The sequence below is a fragment of the Eumetopias jubatus genome, unplaced genomic scaffold (genome assembly GCF_037043125.1).
Source record: "Eumetopias jubatus isolate StellerSeaLion01/CBP00866 unplaced genomic scaffold, mEumJub1_p1.0 scaffold_10, whole genome shotgun sequence".
Lineage (NCBI taxonomy): Eukaryota > Metazoa > Chordata > Mammalia > Carnivora > Otariidae > Eumetopias > Eumetopias jubatus.
In genome coordinates, this window is record NW_028274816.1 from 63,161,611 (window position 1) to 63,187,603 (window position 25,993).

Below are 25,993 nucleotides of genomic sequence, written 5' to 3' on the forward strand. Positions count from 1 at the left end.
TTCAAGAGTGTGTTGTTTAGGGGGCGCCTGGGTGGCTCAGTCATTAAGCGTCTGCCTTCAGCTCAGGTCATGATCCCAGGGTCCTCGGAATGAGCCCAACTTCGGGCTCACTGCTCAGCGGGAAGCCTGCTTCTCCCTCTCCCACTCCCCCTGCTTGTGCTCCTGCTCTCGCTGTCTCTGTCAAATAAATAAATAAAACCTTAAAAAAAAAAGAGTGTTGTTTAATTTCCCCATATTTGTGAATTCTGGAGCTTTCCTTCTGTTATTGATTCCTAGTTTTATTCCACTGTGGTCAGAAAAGATACTTGGTAGTATTTCAATCCTCCTAAATGTTTCATACTTGCTTTGTGATATAATATGGGATCCGTCATGGAGACTGTTCTGTGTACAGTGGAGAAGTGTCTTTTGCCATTGGGCAAAGTGTTCTGTGTTGGCTCCACTTGGTCTATAGTGTTGTGCAAGTTTGCTGTTTCCTTACTGATGTTCTGTCTGGATGTTCTATCCGTTATTCAAAGTGGGATACTGAAGTCACTAATATTCTGTTGCTATATATTTCTTCATTCAGATCTGTCAGTGTTTGCTTTATATATCTAAGCCCTCTGGTGTTGGGTGCATATACGTTTATAATTGTAATTATCTTCCTAGCAGATTGACCCTATTACTATGTAATCAACTTCTTTGTCTACTATGACCATTAGTGAATTTAAAATCTATATTATCTGATAAAAATATAACCACCTCTTCTCTCTTTGTTACCACTTGGATGGAGTATCTTTTTCCATGCCTTCACTCGCAGCCTACGTGTGTCTTTAAATCTATAGTGCGACTCTTGAACACAGCATATAGTTGGATCTTATTTTATTTTGTATTTTTGACTGATGTGGGTCTCTTTATCGGCACAGGGGCCTACGGAACCCTCCCTCTCCCTCTCCACCCTCTTCCCTGTACAAATAAACTCTATCTTTCCCCCCCCTGCTCTGTCTGCTTTTCTGCTTGGGCCAGGGAGGCTCAGTCAGCCCCTAAGACTTGTGCCCCAGGACACAAAGAACCAGCATCCCCTATGCATACACACCATACACACTCGCCTATGAGTCGAGGGAAACTAGGAGGCAGCAGGAGGGCTTGTAGAGGCCCTCAGGCTTCCACTAAGAGCTGAGCACAGTTGGTCAGTGAAGGTTGACTGCAGTATTGGGAGCAGCAGTGTGAGGAGCATGGGGTCGGGGGGCAGCTCCTAAAGGTGGGGCTGAAAGGAGCTGAGTCCACTGAGTGGGCCTCGGGGAGAAGTAGGGGAGGCAACCACCCAGGCCCTGTGGGGTCAGAGTGGGGCAGGACAGGAACCCCCAAAGCCACCAAATTAAGTGATCTTAGGGCTGGAAGAGGCAGACTCCTTCCTGTGGGAGCTGGTTCCCCCGCCCAGCCCCCTCCAGGCAGGGTGACCTGGAAGGATGTGACAGTGAATGGTGGGGGCTCTGCTGGAGGTAGGGGTACACCCAAAGCAGATGGACGATGTGGTGTTTGAGGGCAGACCAGGACTTGCATCACCTATGGTGTGAGGGGTTGGACCCACCCAGCTGGCATTTGCCTTCTCTAAACCTGGAACAACTAACCCTGCTGGGCAAGCTGCCCCAGGTCCTGGCAACAGCCAGCCATTTCTCCTCAGCCCCAGGTCTACCACCCCTCATACAGCCTCCTGGGTTCATGGGGGAGCCAACAGTGCAGCTGAAGTCCTGCAGGAAGTCATGGGATTTGGAGAGGGTGCCTAGCACAAGTGGTCACTCACCAGCCCCTCATGAGAACTCTCAGGTGTGCAGACAGCACCACACCTGAGCAGATCCACAAAGAAGAGCTGGTGATGGGCAGGCCCTACGCTGGGCAAGCACGGCTCCTCCTGGTGCTTTCTCAGCCACGCTTTGAAAGTGTTACAGGCAGCCTCAAGCTCCCTGCTGTTAGTGATGTTCTCCCCCAACAGCTGGTGGCCGGTGAGCCTCTCCCAGTTGACCGGGTACTGGCTGTACATACCGCTCCTCCATGCAGGTTGTGTGATTCTGAAATGCTGCCCGTGATTCATTCTGCCACAGGTTCCCTTCCTTATCGTATTCACGCCCTGGGTCATCAGAGGTGTCAGTCATGGCCCATCACCATGCCAATGACACCAAAGTTCAGGTCCTTGGGGTGGTTATGGGTGTAGAAGGGGACCTGCAGGATGCTGGCAAGGAAGACGATTTCATTCTTGGTAGGAAGGTAGTAGGCATTCACTGTCTGGGAGGTCATGCTCCACTGGGCCTGGATGGGAGTCTTGCTGAGCTGATCGGCCATTAGTTTAGCAGAAAAATGGTGCAAATTCCACACATTCTGGAAGAAGGACTCTTCAGAGACTTCCTACCCGTCATAAACATCATGCAGATCTTTAGGCTCCAGGATGAAGTTCAGGAAGCCAATTCTGTCAAAGATGGTGTCTACTTTCTCCTTGGCTTCCTGATCGGTCTTCTCATCCATCCAAACCTGCTGTCCCAGGGCCTCCTCAAGGTGGTCCAGATGCTCACTGATCATCTCTTTAGCAATTTCCTTGCTCTGCCAGTCAAATGAGGCTTTCACAAGAGGGAGCCTGAAGCGAAGCCAAGTGCAGCATCCATGTTGGAGACACAGGTCTGCTCCTTGAAGGACTTCTTGGTGCCATGGAGCAGCTTCTCTTGTGTAGACTCAAAGCAATGTCCAGGCTCCAGGCTGTCTTCTGTCCCAGATTCCAAATTAGGTAACTGTTAGGATGCTTGGCTCTGTGAGATTGAGGAGCTCTGACACTTGCTGCAAATAATCTGTCCCAGGGGCGCCTGGGTGGCTCAATCGTTAAGTGTCTGCCTTCGGCTCAGGTCATGGTCCCAGGGTCCTGGGATCGAGCCCCGCGTTGGGCTCCCTGCTCAGCGGGAAGCCTGCTTCTCCCTCTCCCACTCCCCCTGCTTGTGTTCCCTCTCCCGTTGTGTCTCTTTCTGTCAAATAAATAAATAAAAAATCTTTAAAAAAAATAATCTGTCCCATACACCACCATGGGCTCAGAGTCCCCCAACTCCAGTGGTGAAAGCAAGAAAGGCAGAAACTCCTGCCAGTCTGTGGAGGGTGCCAGACGTGTAGCTATTCCTTAAGTTCCACATATGTGTGAAACCATATGATAATTGACTTTCTCTGCTTGACTTATTTCACTTAGCATTATCTCCTCCAGTCCCATCCATGTTGAGGCAAAAGTTGGGTATTCATCCTTTCTGATGGCTGAGTAACATTCCATTGTATATATGGACCACATCTTCTTTATCCATTCGTCTGTGGAAACACATCTCAGCTCTTTCCATAGTTTGGCTGTTGCGGACATTGCTGCTATGAACATTGGGGTGCATATGGCCCTTTTCAGTACATCTGTTTTTGGGGTAAATACCCAGGAGTGCAATTGCTTGGTCATAGGGTAGCTATTTTTTTAAATTTTATTTTATTATGTTACGTTAGTCACCATACATTACATCATTCATTTTTGATGTAGTGTTCCATGATTCATTCCCTGTGTATACGTGCCCTCTTTAATACCCATCACCAGGCTAACCCATACCCCCACACCCCTCCTCTCCAAAACCCTCAGTTTGTTTCTCAGAGTCCATAGTCTCTCATGGTTTGTCTCCCATTCCAATTCCCCCCCTTCATTTTTCCCTTCGTGCTTTTTTTTTTTTTTTTTTAACATATAATGTATTATTTGTTTCAGAGGTACAGGTCTGTGATTCATGAGTCCTATACAATTCACGGAGCTCACCATAGCACATACCCTCCCCAATGTCTATCACCTAGCCACCCCATCCCTCCCACCCCTCACCACTCCAGCAACCCTCAGTTTGTGTCCTGAGGTTAAGAATTCCTCATCAGTGAGATCATATGATACATGTCTTTCTCTGATTGACTTATTTTGCTTAGCATAATATGCTTTAGTTCCATCTACATCATTGCAAATGGCAAGATTTCAGGGGTTTTTGATGGCTGCATAATATTCCATTGTATATATATACCACTTCTTTATCCACTCATCTGATGATGGACATAGTGGCTCTTTCCATAGTTTGGCTATTGTGAACGTTGCTGCTATAAACATTGGGGTGCACGTACTCCTTCAGATCCCTACATTTGTATCTTTGGGGTAAATACCCAGGAGTGCAATTGCTGGATCGTATGGTAGCTCTATTTTCAACTGTTTGAGGAACCTCCATACTGTTTTCCAGAGTGGCTGCACCAGCTTGCATTCCCACCAACAGTGTAGGAGGGTTCCCCTTTCTCCACATCCTCACCAACATCTGTCGTTTCCTGACTTGTTAATTTTAGCCATTCTGACTGGTGTGGGGTGGTATCTCATTGAGGTTTTGATTTGGATTTCCCTGATGCTGAGGGATGTTGAGCACTTTTTCATAAGTCTGTTGGCCATTTGAATGTTCTTTGGAAAAATGTCTGTTCGTGTATTCTGCCCATTTCTTAGTTGGATTATTTGTTCTTTAGGTATTGAGTTTGATAAGTTCTTTATAGATGTTGGATACTAGCCCTTTATCTGATATGTCATTTGCAAATATTTTCTCCCATTCTGTCGACTGTCTTTGGTTTTGTTGACTGTTTCCTTTGTTATTCAAAAGCTTTTTATCTTGATGAAGTCCCAATAATTCATTTTGCCCTTGCGTCCCTTGCCTTTGGCGATGTTTCTAGGAAGAAGTTGCTGTGCCTGAGGTCGAAGAAGTTGAGGGTAGCTCTATTTGTAATTTTTTGAGGAACCTCCACACTGTTTTCCAAAGTGGCGGTACCAACTTGCATTCCCACCAACAGTGTAAGAGGGTTCCCTTTTCTCCACAACCTCTCCAAAATTTGTTGTTTCTTCCCGTGTCAATTCTAACTGGTGTAAAGTAGTATCTCGATGTGGTTTTGATTTGAATTTCCCTGATGGCTAATGATGATGAACATTGTTTTCATGTGTCTGTTAGCCATTTATATGTCTTCTTTGGAGAAGTGTCTGTTCATGTCTTCTGCCCATTTTTTGACTTGATTTGTTTTTTGGGTGTTGAACTTGACAAGTTCTTTATAGATCTTGGATATCAGCCCTTTATCTGTAGTGTCATTTGCAAGTATATTCTCCCATTCTGTGGGTTGCCCCTTTGTTTTATTGACTGTTTCCATTGCTGTGCAGAAGCTTTTTATTTTGATGAAGTTCCAAAAGTTCATTTTTGCTTTTGTTTCACTAGACAAGAGATGTATCTTGAAAGAAGTTGCTGTGGCCAATGTCGAAGAGGTTACTGCCTATGTTCTCTTCTAGGATTTTGATGGATTCCTGTCTCACATTGAGGTCTTTCATCCATTTTGAGTTTATCTTTGTGGATGGTGATAGAGAATGGTCAAGTTTCATTCTTCTGCATGTGGCTGTCCAATTTTCCCAACACCCATTTATTGAAGAGACTGTCTTTTATCCATTGCATATTTTTTCCTGCTTTGTCAAAGATTATTTGACCATAGAGTTGAGGGTCCATATTTGGGTTCTCTATTCTGTCCATTGGTCAATGCTGTCTTGGTGATCACAGCTTTGTAATATAGCTTGAAATTGGGCAACGTGATGCCCCCAGCTTTCTCTTTTTCAACATTTCCTTGGTGATTCAGGGTCTTTTCTGATTCCATACAAATTTTAGGATTGTTTGTTCCAGCACTTTGAAAAATGTCATTGGAATTTTGATCGGGATGTCGTTGAAGGTATAGATTGCTCTGGGCAGCATAGACATTTTAACAATGTTTATTCTTATCCATGAGCATGGAATGTTTTTCCATCTTTTTGTGTCTTCTTCAATTTCTTTCATGAGCGTTCTGTAGTTCCTAGAGTATAGATCCTTTACCTCTTTGGTTAGGTTTATTCTGAGGTATCTTGTGGTTTTTGGTACTACTGTAAATGGAATCGATTGTCTAATTTCTCTTTCTATAGTTGCCTTCTTAGTGTATAAGAAAGCAACTGACTTCTGTGCATTGATTTTGTATCCTGCCATATTACTGAATTGTTGTATGAGTTCTAGTAATTTGGGGGTGGAGTCTTTGGGGTTTTCCACATTAAGTATCATGTCATCTGCAAAGAGCGAGTTTGACTTCTTCTTTGCCTATTTGAATACCTTTTATTTCTTGTTGTCTGATTGCTGTTGCTAGGACTTCTACTACTATGTTGAACAATAGTGGCGAGAGTGGGTATTCTTGTCGTGTTCCTGATCTTAAGGGAAAAGCTCTCAGCTTTTCCCCATTGAGGATGATATTTGCTGTGGGTTTTTCATAGATGGATTTTATGAACTTGGGGAATGTTCCCTCTATCCCTATACTCTGAGGAGTTTTAATTAGGAAAGGATGTTGTATTTTGTCAAATGCTTTTTCTGCATCAATTGAGAGGACCATATGGTTCTTCTCTCTCCTTATTAATATGTTCTATCACATTGATTGATTTCCGAATGCTGAACTACCCTTGCATCCCAGGGATAAATCCCACTTGGTCGTGGTGGATGACCCTTTTAATGTATTGTTGGATCCTATTAGCTAGAATTTTGTTGAGGATTTTGGAATCCATATTCATCAGGGATTTCGGTCTGAAATTCTCCTTTTTGATGGGGTCTTTGCCTGGTTTGGGGATTAAGGTAATGCTGGCCTCATAGAATGAGTCTGGAAGCACTCCTGTTTCTGTTTTTTTAAACAACTTCAGGAGAATAGGTATTATTTCTTCTTTGAACGTTTGGAAGAATTCCCCCAGGAAATCCATCAGGCCCTGGACTCTTGTTTTTTGGGAGGTTTTTGATCACTGCTTCAATCTCATTGCTGGTTATTGGCCTATTCAGGTTGTCAATTTCTTCCTGTTTCAGCCTTGGGATTTTATATGTTTCCAGGAAGGCATCCATTTCTTCCAGGTTGCTTAATTTATTAGCATATTGTTGTTGATAATAATTTCTGATAATTGTTTCTATTTCCTTGGTGTTAGTCGTGATCTCTCCCCTTCATTCATAATTTTATTAATTTGGGTCCTTTCTCTTTTCTTTTGGATAAGTCTGGCCAGTTGTTTATCGATCTTATTCTTTCAAAGAACCAGCTTCTAGCTTTGTTTGTGTGTTCTACTGTATTTCTGGTTTCTAATTTATTGATCTCTGATCTTAATTATTTCCCTTGTGCATGGGTTAGGCTTAATTTGTTGATTCTCCATTTTTTTTATTTTTTTTTAATTTTTTTATTGTTATGTTAATCACCATATATTACATAATTTGTTTTGGTGTAGTGTTCCTGATTCTCCATTTTTTAAGGTGAAGTATAGTTTGTATATTCATGATTTTTCTATTATTATTATTATTTTTTTTGAATGAGGCTTGGATGGCTCTGTATTTCCCCCTTAGGGCAACCTTTGCCCTATCCCATACGTTTTGAAGCAATGTGTTTTCATTCTCATTGGTTTCCATGAATTGTTTAAGTTCTTCTTTGATTTCCTGGTTGACCCAAACATTCTGGAGCAGGATGGTCTTTATCTTCCAAGTGTTTGAATTTCTGCCAAACTTTTTCTTGTGATTGAGTTCCAGTTTCAAAGCACTGTGGTCTGAAAATATGCAGGGAATAATCTCAACCTTTTGGTATCGGTTGAGACCTGATTTGTGACCCAGTATGTGGTCTATTCTGGAGACAATTCCACGTGTGTTCGAGAAGAAGGAGTATTCTATTGTTTTAGGGTGGGATGTTTTGTATATATCTATGAGGTCAATCTGGTCTAGTGTGTCATTCAAAGCTCTTGTTTTTGTTGATTTTCTGCTTAGATGATCTGTCCATTGCTGAGAGTGGAGTGTTGAGGTCTCCTACTATTAGCATATTATCAATATGTCTCTTTATTTGGTTAACAGTTGGCTTATGTAGTTGGCTGCTCCTATGTTAGGGGGGCATAGATATTTACAATTGTTAGATCCTCTTGTTGGATAGACCTTTTAAGAATGATATAGTGTTGGGCGCCTGGCTGGCTCAGTTGGTTAAGTGACTGCCTTTGGCTCAGGTCATGATCCTGGAGTCCCAGGATCAAGTCCTGTGTCAGGCTCCCTGCTCAGCAGGGAGTCTGCTTCTCCCTCTGACCCTCTTCCCTCTCGTGCTCTCTATCTCTCATTCTCTCTCAAATAAATAAATAAAATCTTAAAAAAAAAAGAATGATATAGTGTCCTTCTGTGTCTCTAACTATAGTCTTTACCTTAAAATCTAATTTGTCTGATCGAGAATTGCTACCCCAGCTTTCTTTTGAGGTCCATTGACATGAAAGATGGTTCTTCATCCCTTCACTTTCAGTCTGGATGTATCTTTAAGTTCCAGATGAGTCTCTTGTAGATAGCATATGGATGGGTCCTGTCTTTTTATCCAATCTGCAACTCTGTGCCATTTTATGGGAGCATTTAGGCCATTCACGTTGAGAGTGATTATTGAAAGATATGAATTTATTGTCATCATGTTGCCTGTGAAGTCCATGTTTCTGTAGATTGTCTCTGTAAATTTCTGTTCTATATCACTCTTGGGGTCTTTCTCCTTTAGAACCCCTCCCCCTTAATATTTCTTGCAGGGCTGGCTTAGTGGTCACATATTCTTTCAGTTTCTGCCAGTCTTGGAAGCTCTGCTTCTCTCCATCCATTCTAAATGACAGCCTTGCTGGATAAAGTATTCTTGGCTGCATGTTCTTCTCATTTATTACCCTGAATATGTCTTGCCAGCCGTTTCTGGCTTGCCAGGTCTCTGTGGACAGGTCTGGTGTTTTTTGGTTGTTCCCCCCTCTGTATGTAAGGAATCTCTTCCCCCTAACTGCCCTTAAGGTGGTTTCCTTGGTTCTAAGATTTGTGAGTTTTATTATTACATGCCAGGGCGTTGGGGTCTGGTCTCCTCGATCTTGGGAGGGGTCCTCTCTGCCTCTAGGACATGAATGCTTATTTCATTCTCCAGATTAGGGAAGTTCTCAACTACAGTTTGCTGAAATATATCTTCTGGTTCTCTCTCTCTCTCTCTCTCTCTCTCTCTCTCTCTCTCTCTCTCTCTCTCTCTCTCTCTCTCTCTCTCTCTCTCTCCCTCTCTCCCCACCCCCTCAGGGCTCCCAATAATTCTGACATTGGAATGTTTCATGGCGTCATTTATTTCTCTAATTCTGTTTTCATGGATATTAAGCTGTTTGTTCCAGGCCTCCTCCTGTTCCTTCTTTTCCATCAGTTTGTCTTCTAGATCATTAATTTGTTCCTTTGTCTCGTTTATCCTAGCTGTTAGAGTATCTAGATTAGATTGGATCTTATTGATAGCGTTTTTAAGTTCTGCCAGATCAGCTCTCACTTATGCCCTTAGAGAATCTATGTTGCCATTAATTGTTTTCTCCATCCTAGCTATCATCTTCATAACTGTTACCCTGAAGTCTGTTTTTGACATCTTGCTTATATCCATATCCATTGGTTCTGTGGCAGAAGTCACAGTCTGTGTCTTTCCTATTTTGGGGGTTCCTCCTCTTATTACATTCTGTTGAGGGGTGGTTGAGGGAATGTACAGAGTCCAAATTATTGACCACAACCCACGCAAGATGTACCTGTTTTATAGGGACCTTAGGGTTGTTGGCCTCTTGTTCTTCCAGCCTGTCCCTAACCCTAACCCTGTCTTCGGGGGGAGGTGCCTGTCGCACTGTTACTCAGGCAACCCTGTTTGGGCAGAGTTGCCCTGTCCCCTGTGGGGGGGTGGTGATAGGCTCAGTGAAAACCGGTTTTTTGGGGCTTTTTTTCTCTCCCAGCTTTCCCTGGCAGCTTTCTGCATCTCTTTTTCTCTTCTGAGAGTCAGAGCAGAAGTGACTGTATCCAAACCTCTGCCTCAGAACAGATCACAGTCTGTTCTTCAGTGAGCTGTCCAGGCCACACTGTCTCCGTTTCTATCTGTGCTGCTATAAACTGCAGCGTCCTGTGTTGTGCGCCCCTCAGCAGGGCTCCCAGCCCTTACTTCCAGGTCCAGGCATGTCTCTGCCCTTTGTGCTTCTAAAACTGCTAGCCACCCCCAATTCGTATTCCTGCCCCGGCAGCTCGAAGTTTCAGTCTGGGGGGGCTGCCCTAAAATTTCCCCGCTGCTACCTGCAAGTCTGTGCCCAGTCCCCAGTGCGGATGCTTTTGCAGGATCCCAGAGTCTCCCTCCCGCTTCCGTTTATCTTCTGATACCTGCCTGCGGAATCATGGCTCCCTGCTTCATACCTCGAAACCAACCACCGGGGATATTCTGTTTGTAGAGATCCAGATATATCTTCTTACATCCAGGCTGATTTCATGGGTGTTCAGAGTGGTCTGGTAGATATCCAGCTCAATTCAGGGGAACGGCTGAAATAGGGTCCACTACTCCTCTACCATCTTTTTTCTCTCTCCTATCCTCCATTTTTTTTTAAAGATTTTATTTATTTATTTGACAGAGACATAGCGAGAGAGGGAACACAAGCAGGGGGAGTGTGAGAGGGAGAAGCAGGCTTCCCGCCGAGCAGGGAGCCCAATGTGGGGCTCGATCCCAGGACACTGCGATCATGACCTGAGCTGAAGGCGCCTGAGCCAGCCAGGCGCCCCTCCTATCCTCCATTTTCTTACCTAGATATTTATCTCAGAACTCTTACAGTTTAAATAAAAAACTTCCGTGCTTGGAACCCCAGAATAAGCTCTTTTCCCTTATCTTCTCCAAATGATACTTTCCCATAAATATGGATATTAAGTGATTCTTTAAGATACAAAGAAAGGTCCACTCAAACACTGCAAACTCCCTATATCCCTTTATGCTCTTTATTTTTCCCTAAAGCTTTTCTCATCTTATAATATACCATATAATTTTTCTGCCTGTTGTCTCATTCCACTAGAATATAACCCCATGATGGCAGAGATTTTTTCCCTTCAAAGTTGTATCCTAATACCTATGTACTCAATAAAAGTAAATTGGAGATATTTGTCTTTCAGATTTATTTCACTTAGCACAATACCCTCTAGGTTCATCCATCTTGTCACAAATGGTACAATCTCATGCTTTTTTATGGCTGAGTAACATCCATTACATCCATTTTTATTTTTATATATTTTTGTGTTTCTATTTAAGTATTTTTGTACATTTTATGTATGTGTATGTATGTTTTTTGTATGTGTATTGTGTCTGTTTTTTTTTGTTTTATATATTTTTGTGTTTCTATTTAAGTATTTTGTACATTTTATGTATGTGTATGTATGTTTTTTGTATGTGTATTGTGTCTGTTTTTTTTTGTTTTATATATTTTTGTGTTTCTATTTAAGTATTTTTGTACATTTTATGTATGTGTATGTATGTTTTTTGTGTATGTGTATTGTGTCTGTTTATATTTATTAAATATATATATATATACTCACACACACAAATACACACACACACACACACACACACACACCACATCTTTATCCATTCATCTATCAATGGACCTTGGGTTGCTTCCATATCTTGGCTGTTTTAAATAATGTTGCAATGAACGTGGGGATGGATGCGTATGTCTTTTTGAATGGGTGTTTCTGTTTAAGTAAATATCCAGTAGTGGAATTATTGGATCATATGGTATTTGTATTTTTAATTTTTTGAGGAAACTCTAAACTGTTTTTCACAGCGGCTGTACCAATTTACATTTTCACCAACAGTAAACGAGGGTTCCCTTTTCTCCACATCCTTGCCAGTGCTTTTGTCTTTCTGATTCCAGTCATTCTGACAGGTGTAAGGTAATACCTCATTGTAGTTTCAATTTGCATTTCCCTGATGATAAGTGATGTTGAGCACCTTTTCATGTATCTGTTGGGCATTTGTATGTCATTTTTTGAGAAATGTCTATTCAGGTCCTTTGCCCATTTTTAAATGAGTTTATTTGGGTTTTTTTTTTTTGCTACTGAGTTGGAGTTCTTTATATCTATTTTGGATATTAACCCTTTATCAAATACATGGTTTGCAAATATTTTCTTCCATTCCGTAGGTTGCCTTTTCACTCTGTTGATTGTTCCCTTGGCTGTGCAAAAGCTTTTTTAGTTTGCACTCCCATTGTTTGTTTTGCCTTTTGTTGCCTGTGCTTTTGGTGTCATAACCAAAAAATCATTGCCAAGACCAGTGTCAAGGAGCTTTTATCCCCTATGTTTTTTTCTAGTAGTTCTACAGTTTCAGGTCTTACATTTAAGTCTTTAAACCATTTTGAGTTGACTTTTGTATGTGGTGTGAAATAAAGAGTCCAATTTCATTTTTCCATTTTCCCATCACCATTTATTGAGGAGACAACCCTTCCTCTACTGTGTGTTCTTGGTGCTCTTGTGGAAAATCAGTCCCATAAATGTGTGGCTTTATTTTCTGGGCTCTATATTCTGTTCCATTGGTCTTGTAGGTCTGTTTTAATGTCTGTACCATACTGTTTTAATTGTAGTAGCTTTGTAATATCTTTTGAAATGAAGTGTGATGACTGCAGCTTTGTTCTATATTGATTGCTTGGGCTCTTCAGGGTCTTTTATAGTATCACACCAATTTTAGGATTGTTTTTTCTATTTCTGTAAAGAATGCCATTGAGTGTTTTTTGTTGGTTGGTTTTTACAGTTTACAGGGAATCTTTGATCACATTGGGTAGTATGGAAATTAAAAATATTCTTCCAATCAATGAATATAGAATGTCTTTCCATTTACCTTCATTAGTGTTTTATAATTTTCAGTGTACAAATCATTCACTTCCTGGTTAAGTTTATTCCTAAGTATTTTTTTCTCACTAGGGTGAATGGGGTTGTTGTGTTAATTTCCTTTTTGGAGAGTTCATTGTGTATAGAATTGAAACTGACTTTTGTATGTTGGTTTTGTATTGTGCAATTTTATTGAATTCACTTATTAGTTTTTTTTTAATTTTTAAAATTTTATTATGTTAGTCACCATACAATACATCATTAGTTTTTGATGTGGTGATCCATGATCCATTGTTTTCGTATAACACCCAGTGCTCCATGCAGTATGTGCCCTCCTTAATACCCATCACTAGGCTAACCCATCCCCCTCCCCTCTAAAACCCTTTTTGTTTCTCAGAGTCCATAGTTTGTTTCTCATGGTTCGTCTCTCCCTCTGATATCCCCCCCTTCATTCTTCCCTTCCTTCTCCTAATGTCCTCCCTGCTATTCCTTATGTTCCACAAATAAGTGAAATCATATAATAATTGTCTTTCTCTACTTGACTTATTTCACTTAGCATAATCTCCTCCAGTCCCATCCATATTGATGCAAAAGTTGGGTATTCATCCTTTCTGATGGCTGAGTAATAGTCCATTATATATATGGACCATGTCTTCTTTATCCATTCATCTGTTGAAGGGCATCTCAGTTCTTTCCAGTTTGGCTATTGCAGACATTGCTGCTATGAACATTGGGATGCATATGGCCCTTCTTTTCACTACATCTGTGTCTTTGGGGTAGATACCCAGGAGTGCAATTGCTGGGTCATAGGGTAGCTCTATTTTTAACATCTTTAGGCAACTCCACACTGTTTTCCAAAGTGGCTGTACCAGCTTGCATTCCCACCAACAGTGTAAGAGGGTTCCCCTTTCTCCACAACCTCTCCAACATTTGTTGTTTCTTTCCCTGTCCATTTTTGCCATTCTAACTTGTGTAAGGTGGTATCTCAATGTGGTTTTGATTTAAATTTCCCTGATGGCTAGTGATGATGAACATTTTTTCATGTGTCTGTTAGCCATTTGTATGTCTTTTTCAGAGAAGTGTCTTTTCATGTCTTCTGCCCATTTTTTGACTTATTTGTTTTTTGGGTGTTGAGTTTGAGGAGTTCTTTATGATCTTGGATACCAGCCCCTAGTCTGTAGTGTCATTTGCAAATATCTTCTCCCATTCTGTGGGTTGCCTCTTTGTTTTGTGGATTGTTTCCTTTGCTGTGCAGAAGCTTTTTATCTTGATGAGGTCCAAAAAGTTCATTTTTGCTTTTGTTTCACTAGCTTTTGGAGACGTATCTTGAAAGAAGTTGCTGTGGCCGATGTCAAAGAGGTTACTGCCTACGTTCTCCTCTAGGATTTTGATGGATTCCTGTCTCACACTGAAGTCTTTCATCCATTTTGAGTTTATCTTTGTGGATGGTGTTAGAGAATGGTCGAGTTTCATTCTTCTGCATTATGGCTGTCCAATTTTCCCAGCACCATTTATTGAAGAGACTGTCAGGTTTTGAGTCTTCAGAGTTTTCTGTATGTATGATCTTGTCATCTGCAAACAGAGATAATTTTACTTCTTTCCAATTTGGGTGCCTTTTCTTTTTCTTGTCCAATTGCTCTGTGTAGGACTTCTAGGACTTCCAGGACTGTGTTGAAGTGGTAAGGGTGTGCATTTTTGCCTCTACTAGAACTAGAGGAAAATAAAACCACTAGACACTGGTTATGATAGCTTTGGGCTTTTAATATATGTCTTTGATTGAAATTTTGAGCGTTTTTATCATTAATGGATGCTGAATTTTTGGGAAATGCTTTTTCTGCATCTATTGAGATGATCACGTGCTTTTAAATCTTTCATTTTGTTAATGTGGTGCATCACAGCGATTGGTTCATGTTGAACCATCCTTGCATCCCAGGGTTAAATCCCACTTGGTTATGGTGTGTAATCCTTTTAATATGCTATTAGATTTAGTTTTTTTAGTATTGAGGATTTTTGCATTTGTAGTCACTAGAGCTATAGGTTTTAAGATTTTTTTTTGCTTGTAATGTCTCTATTTGGCTTTGGTATCCGGGTGATGCTGGCATCATCACATGAGTATCGAAGTATTTCCTCTTTCATATGTTGGATGTGTGTAAGAAAGATTGGTATTGATTCTTCTTTGAATGTTTGGTAGAATTCACCCATGAAGCCATTTGGTCCTGGGATTGTCTTTCTTGGGAAGTTTCAATTACTGATTCAGTCTCTTTATTGGTTGTTTGACTCTTCAGACTTTCTATTTCTTTTTTCAGTCAGTCTTGGTATGTTATATTTTTAGGAATTTATCCATTTTTTTCTAGGTTATCCAATTTGTTAGCATATAATTGTTCACAATAGTTTCTTATGATCCTTTTTATATCTGAGGCATCTATTGCAATGTCTCCTTTTTCATTTCTTTTTTTTTTTAAGATTTTATTTATTTATTTGAGAGAGAGTGAGAGTGAGTAAGTGACAAGCAGGGGGAGCTGCAGAGGGTGAGGTAGAAGCAGGTTCCCCACTGAGCAGGGAGCCCTACATGGGGCTTGATCCCTGGACTTTGGGATCATGACCTGAGCTGAAGGCAGACACTTAACCAACCGAGCCACCCAGACGCCCCCTCTCCTTTTTCATTTCTGATTTTGAATCTTTCCTCATTTTCTTAGTCGAAGGGTTTATCTTTTCAAAACACAATTCTCAGTTTTGTGGGGTTTTTTTTCTGATTTTTAAAATGTAAGATTTTTTTAATGCTGTGCTGTACATATCACATAAATGGAATCAAAGTGTTACTAGCTTCTCATTGATAATGAAGTTGAGGTTAAACCAAGTTAAATCTCTTGTCCAAGAATGTACAGCATGTTCATGAAGGGATAGGAAGTTTAAAGTTTTTCCATCCTACCATGGTGCTTTTCAGTAAAACCAACTAGTGGTGGGGGCACAATATGTTTTTATGTACCTACTATATATAGAAACTAACAGATGAATGAGATACTTGATATTTTCCCATGTTAAGATTGACAAAATTTAAGTGCGGAGAGCAGGTCACTTGTCCGAGGCTCGTCATTTTGGAGTGATATAACAGTTCTTTTTGTATTGGGAAAATTCTCAATCCTGTCTTTAAGGTACTTTAAGGTACTTTCAGGCAAAACCAGAATTGAGACCTTGTTTGTCAGATGTCTCACTAGCCAAAGTAGGTAGAGAAGCAGAGATTCAAAGTTGTATCTGTTCTTAACCACCACATACATTTACACTTAATACGGTTTGGGGAAAAGTATTCTCCACCATCATTGGGGCTATAGACGTGAGGTCACAACAGGAAATACAGACCATGTTTCTCAGTAGAAAATAGAGTGTGTACTTTTGGTGCCAGGTCTTCCTGGAAGTAGTTGAAACAAGGGTTTCTAGGACTTGGGGACAATGTCTCTATTCATTGTGAGTGCCCCTAAGACAAGAAGGTGGAATTGATTGTCTTAAAGCTATGGATGTATGGAAAAAAATCTGTCTTTTCTGTAGGGAGGAATCCAGGCTTGACTCTGTTGACAAATCTGTGTCAGGCACTGTTCTCGGTGCTTTGCAGTCCTTGCCAACAAAGGTAGTCTTTCTGGGGCACCTGGGTGGCTCAGTTGTTAAGCGTCTGCCTTCGGCTCAGGCCATGGTCCCAGGGTCTTGGGATCGAGCCCCGCATCCGGCTCCCTGCTCAGCGGGAGGCCTGCTTCTCCCTCTCCCACTCCCCCTGCTTGTGTTCCCTCTCTCGCTGTCTCTCTTTGTCAAATAAATAAATAAAACCTCAAAGGCAGTCTTTCTGCAAAGCCCTATTCCTTAACTTCGAAACATTCTGGTTTGAGGGCTTGGCATCTCAAAGGCAAAAAGAAACCACTGGACTGTAGATTCCTGAGCTAGATCCAGGCTTGGGGAATAGGTCCATGAATTTGGGGATTTGTTATGAAGAAGCTTTCAGCTTTTAACTGTGGGATCTAAATCAAGGCCTCTCAACCTCAGTACTATTGACACTTGTGACAAGATCATTTTTTGTTGCGGGAGGATGTCCTGTGCATTGTGGGATGTTGAGCAGCATCCTGTCTTTTATCCACTAGATGCCAGCAGTAGCAACCCTTCCTCCAGTTGTAACAACTAAAAATATCTTCAGACAGGGCCAGGTGTCCCCTGGGGGATAAAATCAACCACTGGCCTAGAAATGGCATTGCATACCCAGTGTCAGCAGTGTGAGCTGAGGTGTCTACAACCAGGAGCAGTGGGTTTTCTGTGGGTGTAATTTGGAAAGGATCTGCACGTAAGATGACTCTAGGTAAGTATTAGTTGGATAAGTGAGTGGAGAATTCCAACAAAGGCTGAAAAGATTTGTCTCTTTCACCTTGTCAAAGGGGTATGTTATACCAATTAAGCTTGGGGGGCATTATGTTAAAATGCTGTATGTCACAGAAATAACTAAATTTACTTGTCAAATGAACTCTCATTGGATCTTTAATCTTGGCCATTTTGCATCTTTTGTCATCCACAGATTGTTTTACTCTGAATTTTTTTAAAGATTTTATTTATTTTGACAGACAGCGAGAGAGGGAACACAGGCAGGGGAAGTGGGAGAGGGAGAAGCAGTCTTCCCAGTGAGCAGAGAGCCCGATGCAGGGCTCAATCCCAGGACCCTGGGATCATGACCTGAGCCGAAGGCAGATGCTTGACGACTGAGCCACCCAGGCGCCCCTGATTCTTTACTGAAAGCATTTAAAATTGGTTCCAGGAAAGCATGCTCCATAATGGCATTGCTTGAACATCTTAGAGACCAAGCCAGTGGACTGAGAATTTTCAGAACTAATGAAGAAGCTGATGGATTCAAAATAACTGCTAACCCAAGACTAAGCAGAAGAATTAATTACATGGGACAGATGAGGATGATTGTAACTTTTATGACTCTGTTTGAAACACTGCTGGTTATTTAATGTTTTGATTTCCAGATTAAAAAAACCTTTTTCTTTTAAGCTATCTACAACTTAGAGCAATTTGATAAATTATTCATTGTAAACAGATGTGAAGCATTTATCTTTTCTCCCTACCTGATTCCGTCCAGAATTTGGAAACTGAGTGAGTATTCTAATTTTCATGGCAACACAGTTATTTGCAAAAGTTCAATAAAAAAATCTCTTCTCCTTGGAACCGGACATAATGGGAAACCAACTGGTTAAAGTACCAAGGCTTTGACTAGAATGTCGTATTAGAGAATGATGTGCATCGAATCAGATATGGCCAGACAACTTGAAGGAAACAAAGCTGACTTTAAGGAGGCAATGCTTATAAAGTCCTGCTTGGAAAAACCAGCTTCTGCCTGGTTAATGGGGTTCCCTGCCTTACGGGTCAGTAAGGAACCTCAGGATATTTGGAAACCTTGAGAAAAGAGGAATTCACCGAAATCTATAGGTGAAGTCTCATGGCAAATTCTTGATTTGGCTTCCTAGCCTTGAAAGGCTATTAAAAATCCAATTTGAGGGGCACCTGAGTGGCTTAGTTGGTTAAGCATCTGCCTTCTGCTCAGTCTTGATCCCAGGGTCCTGGGATTGAACCCCACGGGTCGGGCTCCCTGCTCAATGGGCAGCCTGCTTCTCCCTCTGCCCCTCCCCCCACTTGGGCTCTCTCCCTCCCTCCCTCTCTCTCTCTGATAAATAAAATCTTAACAACCAATCTGAGATTCCTACGAAAACTTCCAGCAGAGCAAACTCAAAAAAAAAAAAAAAAAACGCTATATGATTCACTCTTCTTGTTGCACTTATGTAAATAATCAGTTAAAGTTTTCTGAAACCAGACTTACTTTGCAAACAAACTAGACTAACCTCGATTATCTTCGATAGAAACACAGGTATTTGTAGAGAGAGGTTCTGCTTTGTTTTGTTTAATGGAAAGCAGTAATGCCTCCCTGTGGGTTCTGTCTGGAGCATTCTGCCAGTCCTTACCAAATCCTGAATTCTAGTTTTCCCCAATATCCAGCTACAACTCTGTTCTGAGGACTAAAGTATTTTTCAGGCAAAACCAGAGCTGAAACGCTGTTTTTCAGGTCTGACTTTTTAATGTCTTTTTCCTTTTTGTCTCATAATTCTGAGAACTAAAACTTCTTTTTCTGAAGTTCTGCAGGTTTAAGCTCAACAACTTAATATAAACTTAAAAATTACTACCACGGCTTACGTATGGGCAAGCTTCCTGCTGCCCACTGTATGAACTGCTCAGAAAGTTCATCGGAATATAGAACGGCATCAGGAGACACTCTAAATGCAAACCAGGAAAATTCTTTAGATGGCCACTGCCATCCCCACTGCACCATTTGAAGATGTGTCAAGCTTGTTTAAAAATCTCACTGGCTGCCCTGTGGACTCAGAAACTGGGTTTTTTGTTAATCTTTTATGGTCCTAGAAACTCCCCTCATTAAAAATGCCTGACTGTTAGTAGCATCCAGGAAATATCCTCTATTACCCAGTCCCAGCAGATGGTTCAGCTGGTCCTTAACAGAAGATAACTGAATGAGAAACTGGACTCTATTTTTTCAGAGGAAAGAATATTTTTTTTCCTTGAACAAGAGGGGGGACTGACAAAGATTCTTTGACCTTTTCAAGCTCCTGAACCTCCTCCTATACCCTTCTTGTAAATTCTTAACAAGAACCCCCACTCTGGGTATCTTGATCACCTTCATACCTGATCACCTTCATACCTGTACTAACCCCCCATCATCTTCCAGGTGATGTCTGATCAACCTTGCCTGCCTTCAACAAGAATCTTATTTAGTAGGTTTAGTCAGAACCCCTCTTACCACAGATCTTTCCACTTAGTAATTTCTACCTACTTCTCCCCCACCCCCACCCTGGGCCCCTTGGCTGTACATACCCACTTGCTTGTGTTGTATGCAGAGTTCAGATCAATCTCTCCCCCCACTGCAAAATCCCATTCCAGTGGTACCTCTACCCACCGTGAGGGTCCTGATCAAAGCCTGCTTTACCATCTTTAACGAATGTCATCAAATATGTCTTTCTTCAACAGATCTGCTGGCAGTGAATTCCCTCGGTTTCTGTTGGAGCAGTGGATGTGCACCGATGCCCCAAGGTCAGTCGTGGTGCCCCTCTCCCCAAGATCAAGGGTTTGTTTTTTTCTTCCCTTAGTTGAGCTAGAAAAGAACGATAGGATTTTTCTGTGATAAATCATTATGGTTCAAAGGAAAGTGAAAGAAAATAAACATCTCGGTAGCCCAGTCTTGCGTTTCTCACCGGAGCACAGATGCAGCTACTCCTTCCGGTCCACTGGCCACAGGGGGCACGACTGGGAAAACTGGGAAGAGATACTTCCCTCAGCAGATGCTGCCAGAAGCTGCTGTCCCCTCATCAGCCTTGCTTACCTGGGTCAGGGCCATTCTGGAGGGGAGAGAGAGCTGGTGAGGTGCACTCTGAGTAGGAGGTAGCTGTGCGTCCACTAACCACGTCCACAGGCGGGTCTTCCAAGATTCGATCTCCACCCGACCACACTCGGACGCCGGGGCTTCTGAGATTCGATCTTCATCTCGAAGCCCATCCTACGTGACTGCTGTTTCCATCCCCCAGGGGGTACCACAAAGGACACTTCTTAGGGCTCTCCTAGTTCTTTTCCATGGGTTTCTGGTGGGGTTTTGTGGAGAATAAGCCTGAAGCCAGGGGTAGACTTCATTTTTCCATTCCCAACACGCACCCCCAGGGTTTTCGCATCGCCCACCAGTCCGTGCGCTCTGCCTTCACAGGTTGGTTAGCTGTTCTAGCTTCGCTCTCCTAACAGGTACCCAGTTGTGTTGACCCAGGTGAGTGCATTTTGACATCCCTTCTTCCCTTTCAGACGAGGTCCCCTTAGATTTTGGATTAGTTGTTTACTCTGCAACCCCAGCTCTCTGATGGGTTCCAAAAAGGAATGAAATTTGAAGTTTGTACAGCTTTTTCATCACAAGGGAGGGGGTGGGAGCAATGTTCTTTCTACTGCTCTATAATGCAGAGCTAAAGCCAGAAGTCCCAGAACTCCTGTATCTATGAGGTAGCAATCAACCATTTTGAACTCTTACTGCACCAGAAATACCCTACCATGGGGGCTGGGAGAAGACAAGGCAGAGGTGGCATCAGGGAGGCTCTGCCAGTGCTCCCAACCTGCAGAGAGGTCCAAGAGAGTCTCCCTTGGAGAGATCATTGTTTTCCTCTATTGGAAAACACTCTCTCTCCTCCCTCACATGCTTTCCCCTGTCCTTAGTCCAGTTACACACACCCCTTTTGATTTCTCTCTTTCCATTTTTCAAGGCTTGTCCAAGTCTAAGTGCTTGGCTGTCTGTCAAGCTTCCTCCACCTTAGTACGCACTCTTGAGTTAAGACCTGCTCTGAGGTGCAAAAGACTGCACTTTACCCTTAGTTGCTAAGCTGAGCTGTTCTGGCAACTTCTATGGTTAATTTAAAGGGATCATTCCATCCAAATTCCAGACTTGAAGCCAGCAGTCTGGGAAGCTTCACTGAAAAACAGGACTGTGTTGAGATGTCTGGTCTACCCTTATTCGAGGGGATCCAAGCACACTCCAGTTATACCAATACAGAGTCTTTGTGCTTTGCCTGGGATGAGTTCTTGGTGAGATGTGATGATGCCTTTATGTCCAGCTACCTCAGATCAGGTAGGAAGAGTGTATATGTGTGAGGGTAGGCACATGTGTGTGCTTGTATGTGTTCTTGAAGTGAGGCTGTTCTTATGGGATCCCCTTATGTATTTCATGCAGGAAAATATCTTTCTGCAGAAACCAGAAGATGATGATCGTGATATTATCTCTGATAATAAGTAACAGGTGATACCTGCCTAGATCTTGAAATGTATAAAGAACTGTTTTGAGGTCTTTATATGCTTTATGTAATTCAGTCCTTACATGAAATGGATGAAATTACTAACAATGAACTAAGAAAAAAATTAAGAAAGTTAATATTTTTAAAAAAGTTAATATTTTTCCAAATTCTGAAAAGTAGGGATTTTTCTGATTATGCTAACATAATAAAAAGTATTTTATAAAAATTTTCCTCAAGCACATAAGAAAACCGATTAAAACTCCAATTGTTTTCAAATGAGAATGACCTTCATGAATTTACATAATGGCAATTGTTTGATATTACAGAAATCAGATGAATCAAAATTAAAGCACTACAGTATTCTCACATTAATTTTAAAAAGATTTTATTTTTTGAGAGAGAGCACGAGCGGAGGGGAGGGGGAGAAGGAGAAGCAGACTCCCCGCTGAGCAGGGACCCTGATGTGGGACTTAATCCCAGGACCCTGGGATCATGACCTGAGCAGAAGGGAGATGCTTAACTGACTGAGCCACCCAGGCTCCCCTCACATTAAGTTTTGATATGCCTTTCAGGACAATTGCTTAAGTGTCTGATGCTGAAGACTGAGAAGGCACAGTGGTATCTGGAATACAGGTGTTGCATATATTAATAAAATTAAGTATGGTCACCCATGGGATGCATATGGAAAGAAGAATAACTGTTTCTCCTGTTATGAAAATCATACCATTAAAGACAGGGCCTGTGTCATAATCATTTTTCTATATTCAGCTCAGAAATAAAGGGGTGGATTAAACAGAAGGGGATCAGTTTGGGACATGTATGGGACATGTAATCTGTGAGCTTGGAGAGCAATTGGATGTGCATGAGGGTGAGAGCTAAGAGGAGGTGAAGACAGTGCACTAATCTGATAAGTACTATGTCTACTTGGATGGAGATTTGAAAAGCAGCAGGCACAGAGAAAAACTGATTTTGGTTTTACACACAGTGAGCTAGTGGGACTCACTAATGAAAAAATTCTAAGGGTCTAAATTTTTTTTTAAATCAGTTAGCCAACATGTACATCATTAATTTCAGATGTAGTGTTCAATGATGCATCAGTTTTGTATAACACCCAGTGCTCATCACATCACCCAGTTACCCATCCCCCCACTCACCTCCCCTCCCGCAACCGTTTCCCAGAGTCTCTCATGGTTTGTCTCCCTCTCTGATTTCTTCCCATTCAGTTTTCCCTCCCTTCCCCTGTGGTCCTCTGTGCTATTTCTTATGTTTCACACAAAAGTGAAACCATACGATAATTGACTTTCCCTGCTTATTTCACTTAGCATCATCCCCTCCAGTCCCATCCATGTCGATGCAAAAGTTGGGTATTCATCCTTTCTGACGGCTGAGTAATATTCCATTGTATATATGCACCACATCTTCTTTATCCATTCGTCTGTTGAAGGGCATCTCGGCTTCTTCCACAGTTTGGCTATTGCGGACATTGCTGCTATGAACTGAAAAACAGTATGGAGGTTCTGCAAGACGTAAAAAATAGAGCTACCCTACAACCCAGCAATTACACTACTAGGTATTTACCCCAAAGATACAGATGTAGTGAAAAGAAGCTTTTATCTTGATGAGGTCCCAATAGTTCATTTTTCCTTTTGTTTCTAAGGGTCTAACTTTGAACTTAGAAAACCAAAGCACAGGGAGTACCTGGCCTGGAGGTAGGGATTTTGGATTCTTCAACTTTCCGGTGTCTTTCAGCTAAAAACTGCGTCACCCTGGAGGTGGAGTGTGCAGGGAGAAGAGAACAGACTTTATAGAACTGATAGTCAAGATTATAGTGGCCCATCTTCACCATGTTAAGGTAACGCACAAAAACTGATTGTCCCCTTTATTTCACAACCAGGAACACAATGAGTGACTGAGATTGTCCATTTGAGGAACACTGTGGGGGAGGCTAGTTGGGGCCGTACTGTCCCAAACTTTGCCAGGTCCCCATGGATAGAGTCTACATCTTGGCAGAGAGTCCAAAGGGACCGGGATGGACCATGTCTCATGATTACAGAAATCTTCCCCAAGTCCTAGTTCACCTCCAATGCCAAGGTGAGATGGTGCTCGTCGCTTTGAAGGAAGCTGAGGATGTTCTATCATTTGAAAAAATGATGAATCTAACAAGTATCCCAGGTGCACAGCACAGCTGCCACTCTTCCCTGCTCTTCCATCCGTGGCAGCCATGACTGACTGATCATGACATTTTATCTTGTGAACACAGAGGGCAGCTCAGAATTGTTTCTTAATGTAGTGAAACATGGCAGCCATTACCAATCAACAAAACTTACCCGAGGATCAATTTACCAGCCTTGAAAGTAAAGGAGATGGTGTAGGGGGAGGAGAGCTTGCACTGAAGGAATAGATCGACAGTGAGGATTCACGTTTTCTAACCCCACTTGCGTCTGAACAAATGAGCAATTTGTGGGATATGAGGAAATGTGCAGCCCTGAGAAGAGCAGAGATAAATGTCAATATTGCATGTTTATAAAATCCCTTTGTTTCAGATCATTTATATCCTCAGGAATCCAAGAGATCATGACATCTTATCACTTATTGCATGGATTACCCACTCAGAGGACACCAGAAGATTTTGAATGAATAACTGGTTTATGCAAGGTGATGGTGAGAGAAATCTAGACCTCTTATTTTTAAATTTGGAATGAAAACAATTATGGTATATCAGAAATTCAACTCGTCTGTATTTTTTTAAAAGAGTAAATCTGTGATCCATGATTAACATTTGCCTAATGTCACAAAAAGTTTAGTGGGAAGGCAGAGATAATCTCATTCTCATTTAATTTTTTTTTAAAGATTTTATTTATTTATTTGAGAGAGAGAGAGAATGAGAGACAGAGAGCACGAGAGTGAAGAGGGTCAGAGGGAGAAGCAGACTCCCCGCTGAGCAGGGAGCCCGATGCAGGACTCGATCCCGCGACTCCAGGATCATGACCTGAGCGGAAGGCAGTCGCTTAACCAACTGAGCCACCCAGGCGCCCTCATTTAATTTTTATTCAAAGAATCATTGCATATGTGAAGGGCTTACTTTAAATGACTGAATGAACATATATTCTTTACTTCTATATTTTTCAGTTCTTTGTGGTCTCATCTTCTCCCTGAACTTTTATATGCCTGACTTGAATTCTTTCTTCATAGATGTCATTGCTTTATAAAAGTTTTTTATTCAGGACTTATTAAATTTTGCCCTTCTCTTTGGCATTTTTCTGTTGAGAAGTTGTCAGAGGCCATTTAGTACCCTGGTTTTCTTTTTATTTTGGATAACTGTGTAGTTCTGGGGCTGGTTTATTTTTGACCATTTGGGGTGGAAAGAGGCTTTTTCTCATCTAGATCTATCAGAAGGTTTTCATAAGGGCCTGGAAGCTGTGTTCTTATGACTGGAGGATTTCTGTAAAAGTTGTTAGCCTTTATCCACAGCCAGTTTCCTTAATGGGTAGTTCAAAATTCAAGGGGACTCTTCTCTTTGACACACTACCCCTTATACAGAGTGCTTCCTGCAAATATGATTGACCTGTGTGTTTCTTTGTTCAGCTAGGACTCCTTTATTTTTTGAAATCACTGTAGAATGCCTCTACCACCATCAATCATGTTGCCTCTGTTGCCAGCAAGGCGTTATGGCTTTGTTTCTCAGGTGTGGATTTCACCCTCAATAAATGTAATTTGCTAATTTTTTTATGTTAGTCACCATGCAGTACATCATTAGTTTTTAATATAGTGTTCCATGATTCATTGTTTGCGTATAATACACAGTGCTAATGTTTCTTATTTTTTACATTTCTGGAATATTTTCAGACACAAATTTGTAATTGAATACCCAGATAGAGCAAATATTAACATATTTCATAAGGATATGATGATCATAGAAATTAACATTTAAATATGGATACCATGCTATTATCTAAAGACTACTCATTTCACCAATTTACACTAATGCTCTATTTCTAATGGATCCAGTCCAAGATCCTACATTGTATTTATTCTGTCTCTGTAGCACTCTTTAATCTGAAATAGGGCTTGTTTTTTTAGCATCTTGACACTTTTACAGGGTACTATCTAGTTATGTTGTAGAATGTCCCTGAATCTGGGTGTCTCTGATAATTCCTCAGTGAAATTCAAGATAGGCCCTTTTTGCAAGATGTGAGTATGTTCTTAATGTCTATTTTACTCCTTACAAGTGAAGTTAACTGTTCATTTGGTTAAGATGTTACCTGTGATGTTTCTCCACTATTAAGATTGTCTGTTTTAAGATTAATGTGTCTGATGCAGAGTTACTTTGTCACTATCTTGTCACTATTAGAATCTGTTGAAGTTTCTTCTCTAAAACAATTATGACCATGATGTATGCCTAATGGTTCTAGACCCATTATTCATATTAAATATCCT

At 41.5% G+C, this 25,993-nt stretch overlaps 1 pseudogene; it reads right to left on the reverse strand.

Annotated features, from left to right (window-relative positions):
- Positions 1-1,085: 1,085 nt before the first annotated feature.
- Positions 1,086-20,288, reverse strand: LOC148163300 (endothelin-converting enzyme 2-like; annotated as a pseudogene).
- Between the last annotated feature and the right edge of the window lie 5,705 nt (positions 20,289-25,993).